Source organism: Pterocles gutturalis, unplaced genomic scaffold (genome assembly GCF_000699245.1).
Source record: "Pterocles gutturalis isolate BGI_N339 unplaced genomic scaffold, ASM69924v1 scaffold31574, whole genome shotgun sequence".
Classification (NCBI taxonomy): domain Eukaryota; kingdom Metazoa; phylum Chordata; class Aves; order Pterocliformes; family Pteroclidae; genus Pterocles; species Pterocles gutturalis.
In genome coordinates, this window is record NW_010129170.1 from 13,499 (window position 1) to 18,701 (window position 5,203).

The 5,203-nt window shown below is 42.8% G+C and overlaps 1 protein-coding gene across 1 annotated transcript in view; it reads left to right on the forward strand.

The window, feature by feature from the left end:
* The window catches only part of NUTF2 (nuclear transport factor 2), a 15,510-nt gene that overhangs the window by 8,061 nt on the left and 2,246 nt on the right, over positions 1 to 5,203 (forward strand). The window lies entirely within an intron of this gene.

Consider the following 5,203-nt stretch of genomic DNA (forward strand, 5'->3'; position numbering starts at 1 on the left):
ACATCTCAGCTCCATCGCCCCTCTTTCAGCTAAAACCCATTCCCCCTCATCCTGTCCCTGCACCCCCTGATCCAGAGCCCCCCCATCTCTCCTGTAGCCCCCTTTCAGCACTGGAAGCATCCGTATTTCCCTTAGCCTGATGCAGTAAGGTTTCAGCGTCCTCTGTTGCATTTAAGAGCAGCATCACTGTGTTCTTGGACAATATAAGCGCATCTAGTTTAATGTGCTCTTCGATGTAATGTATGTGGCGAGCTGTGATTTAGCAGGCATTTTTTGTTAGCTGACAGCTGTTCACTAAGGCCATGCTTCTTGTTTGCTGTCCCAGGACAAAGAATACAGTCCTGGTTAATGCAGTCCCATACTTCCGTCGTCAAAACTGGTTCAGCAATGGGAGTGTTACCTCTGAGCTCAAATGCTTGTTGTTGAAACAGCTGCTTCTTGTGAAGAAATCAGATTATTTTTCAGGCTGCAGTATGATTACATTGCTGTTTGAGTTATACTGCTGAACTGCGTAGACTTACTCAGTCTCCAGTTCTTTTGAGGAAATGATGCATCTTAATACACCAGAGCCACAGACTTGTAAATTAAAGAGACTACTTACTAATGAAAGAAATTGTCCTGGAATCTGCAAAAAATGGCCTGTGTGTAAAGTTAGCTGTAAGCAGAACTCGCTGACATTGGGCAGTGCTTATTTAAAAAGTGTGAAATTACGTAGCGATAGTTAAAATTATCGGCGTTAGTTTTGGCAGGGTTTGGTCCGGCCATTCTGTCAAGTCAGGACTCTAAAGCCATCCAGTCTTCAGAGTTACTTGAACCCAGTTTCTTTTAAAATAGCTGTTGAGGTTTCCTTTTCCTCTTAACTCTAAATGGCACCTCTGATATCAAAACATTCAAACTCCCACTGACTGAACCGTTAACTGAGCAAACGTAGGACTGACAGTTTGATTCTGCTTGCTTAGCTATTCTCCTTAATTGTTTTGGGCTGGGCAGTTGAGTCCCCAGCGTACTGTGTCCACTTCCAAGCCTAACATAGATAGCTTTGGCTCTCATTAAAGTCGCTCCTGCTTCCTAGCTGCGAGTTGGATTCCAGCTTTTCTTGTTGCTCAATCCCACCTGCACACACTCTGCTGAGGAAAACCAGCCACACGTGGCCACGGAAAGCACAGAATTGCAGGACAGCTATGAAGTCAGACATGCCGATCTCCTCTTTGGCTTCTTGCTTCTGCCTTGTGTGCTACTTATACGGGTGGACAACTGAAATAATCAGTCTACAGTGTAGCGTAACGTGAACCTGGCTGTCGTGTAGAGAACTTTCTCTTGTGCTAATGCACACGTGTTGACAGCCCTTGTAATGCATCTCAGTGCTGTTCTAGATACAATACAGTAACTGGGAGCAACTGGGTTCAGTTAGTGCATCTTAAAAAGTGCCTCATTGGTAGCTCCAGGTGAGCAGGGTACACTTTAGCACGCAAACGTGGAGAGGCATAACTTGGTTTTATTTAAACGTTGCCTTCTTCATGTTGTGGCTGTTCTGCACAGCTCGCAGCTGTTGGTCTTGAGGAAACCTGTAGAGAAATCTGCACAAGGAAGGGCTGTCAGCAGCAGGGTTTGAAGGGAAAAGCTTCTTGCTTACTGTTCAGTTATCCTCTTCATGGGGCTGTGGCCCAAATTCTTCAAAGCCCAGTACAATTAATGTATATGCTTTTGAATCCTCTGTGGTTTTTCCAAACTTGTGATGTTTTATGTAATGAAGGAGCTTGTATAATGCTTTTAATAGAGTGATCCAAGAAAATAATAATGCTAAAATAACCTGTAACATGCCCTTTCTAAGAAGTCATCCTTGGCATGATATTTTTTAAATGGATTTTCTGAGGCCTTAGTTGCTTGAATTGCTAGTCCCAGAAGGTCAGTGGAAACTCATTCTTAAATGAGCTGGGCACATCTTGTATTTCTTTCTTAAACTATTATATTTTGTTCTTTTTTGATTTTAAGGGAAAAAACAAACCAAAGCAGAAGAACCTTCTACTCACCCTGTGTATACTGTCGGGTGAACTGCTACCAAATGGTCACAAAGCCTCGCTTCTCTTCTTAACTGTGCAAGAATAGTTTGAGGAAATAATGGGGCCAAGGACTATGACTGTCAAACTCTGTATTTCCTTTACCAGAGTATCACACCTTAAGTAAACCTGCAGGTTTGGGTTGTTTTAAGCCTTTGGCCTCCTCTGCTGGAGAGGGATTTAACTGGGGTTGAAATTGTTACAGCCCTGTGACAAGGTCAGGATGTGTGTCTGCCTCTGTGCTGCTCCAGCCTGCAGCCCAGCGTGCTAATACCGATATGAACAGTAATAAAAAAAGACAACATCTTTTGCAGCAGAATAATCATCTGCACTCAGGGGACCAAACACAACAACTTATTGGAGATGTTGGGGAGTAGTAGAGCATCTAGGGGGATCTAGCATCTAGCAAGGATCTAACTCGCTGGCAGAAGCAGTACAGTAATTGCTTTCACTGAAAAGCATATTTTCAAGTAAACATACAAAAGATCATCTTTAATGGATGTTGGGATAGGCAGTAATTTTTTTTTTTATCCTTTTGTAGAGGTATAATAAATATACCTTCACTTATTCTAATTCTATTGTCATTTTTTATTGCTATTCATTCTCTGGGTGCATGCTTGCTTGCTTCAACTCGGAAGAGTAAGCATCAGTTTGAGCCTGTAGGAGTGAGTTTCATTTGGTGTGACGCTACTTTGCCAATGTTCTTCCAGAATATCACCCAGTATTTGTGGTGTGCTTCACCTAGTAACCTATTTCTCCTGTCACGCTCAGGCAGATGATGACCAGGTTCTAGGCTTCCATCAAACCTTTTTGTTGAAAAGTTTTCAAGGTGCCTGGGTGTGCACCAACGAAGTCTTCAGGCTAGCCCTCCACAACGTTTAACCCTCTGCCTTACCTCTCCTCCATGCAGTCCTCGCTGTCCTGGTTGAGTAAGGAGCGCTCTCTTCTCCTTCTTGTGTCACTTGAGCTGGGCTGAGAAGCATGGCTCTGGCCTGTGTGTTCTCAGAGCAACATGGCAGATCTTTGGCTCTCCCCAAGAGTGTGAATTTTGACGTGATTGTTGAAGAATTAATTGTGAATAACTAATTGTTATGCGGTGTTTCTTGGTCTTAACTGGGAAAGGAAATTTGTAATTAAAATTGCTGTCTGTTTTGTAATGCATGCTGAACACTTAGAGCATTGCTTACAGCCTGTTAAATGAGGCTTAACCTGCTATCTTAAATCATGAGCCTTGCCTTTGAGATAGGGATAGCTGCAAGCCTGCAATTCAATGCTGGTGAAAGAGTAAAATTCTGACCAGACAAGAGGAGAAAAGCTGTGGTTTTTTTCTAAGTTTTGCAGCTAAACTTGGGTCACAAAGTAGTGTTGCATCTAATACTGTGACATGACCCACAGCTCCGCAAGCTGAGGACTTTCTGCAGTTCTGAGCCTCCAGGTCAGAAGGGAGGAAGAAAAACTGGGAGAGGTCAAAAAGCTGCCAGATGAGCAGCGTTGGAGAGCTTTTGGAGCTGGAAGAGGAGGCACCTAAGGGCCATCTGCCTGAAATGTAGGTGGAAAGTGGTTGAGTACTTTCCACAACCTGAAAGCAAACTGTTCTTGGTGGTGCCAGAGAGTGTAACAAGGGACAGCAGTTGCAAACCATAACTTGGGTGGTTCAGGTTGGATGCAAGGGAAAGATTTTCACTGGAAGGCTGAAACCCTGGGAAATGATGCCTGAACACCTTGTGAAACATCTGTTCTTGGAGGCTTGGAAGACTCTGCTAGACAAAGCTGTGGCTGATGCAATGCTGCTGGTAGTCCTGCTGTGAGCATGAGGCTGGCCTGGAAAGCAGAGGATCCTTCAAATCTGGTTCTGTGACTTTTTAAATTTTTATTTTAATTCAAGGATGTCATGAAAAAAATTGAACTGCATAAAGGAAAGCTTTGTAGGAGAAATAAAGCACCTGTGTTTCAAGCTTGGGCTCACACCTGGAATGCAAATTTTGAGTTGGACATAGCTGAATTTGGAGTGGAAAGTAAGAGCAAAGATTTTCCAGTGGTGTTACCTGAGCTGTGATGAAGATCAAAAATAAAATGGGATAGGATTAGTCTACGTCTTCTAGAGCATCTTCTGTCACTCAGCTGTGGGTCTTGGCTGCATGTTAATAGGACGTGTTCAGAATTTTGGGAACAGAATACACATTATTTCATTTGCCTTGAATATAGTGTGTGGTTTTCCTTGTTTTTAAAGTATGCTGCTCCTCTATGCTATGAAGACATAACATGAAAGCAGTAATGTGTGACTTCATTGTGTCAATTTGCCACATGTACAACAGCAAGTGTTTGGGGAAGAATTCCCTTTTAATCTTTTTCTCATGTGTCCAGTCCTGAATTGCACAAGAAAGAAATTCTCCTCAAGCCAAAGCACTAAGAGCTGCAGTGCAGCTAGGTTTACCAGAAATTGAAGAAACCTACGCTAAAACTAGTCCGGTGGTGATCATCTTTTTTTCCAGAGGTATATTTTTAAAGTGTACTCATGTCAGTAATGACATGCTCAGATTTGCTGTGAAAACTATTTATGCAATTTGTAATAGATGCCTCAGTGACCTCAGAAGAGGAGACCCTAGGGCAGCTGAGAGTATACTACATGCTTATTAATAGTTGTGATTAGAAGTGATACAATCTGAAATGATTCTGCCTGGCTGGTTTAAACTAAGCCATTGGAAAGGAGCTGACATAAGTATGAATTCATTCCAACTTAGTCAAAAGGCATGGCATTAATAAGATGCTTTATGAAGTCATCTGTCAAACTTTAATGTACAGCTCTGATGCTACTCAGTTTTCTTAAAGATTCCTTCATGTCCAGGAACCTACCAACTATCAAGCAGTAGTAAGACTACGCTAGGATGTCAGTGTCACATTTGACACCCAGGAGAAGCTAGAAAAAGGGTGTAAAGCTGGGGGTTTCAGTGCCCAGGCCACCTCTTCATGATGGGTATGCAAGCAGCTTCTCTGGGCAGATCTAATAATGATCATACTTCCCCTGAAATCATTGGCTCGACTGCTGTCATCTATGCTAATGAACTCGATGGATGGCTGGTCTCATCCGGCATGATTGCTTGTGTGACACATTGCTAGAGTGTCATATCCAATTTACTTCCTTCAGC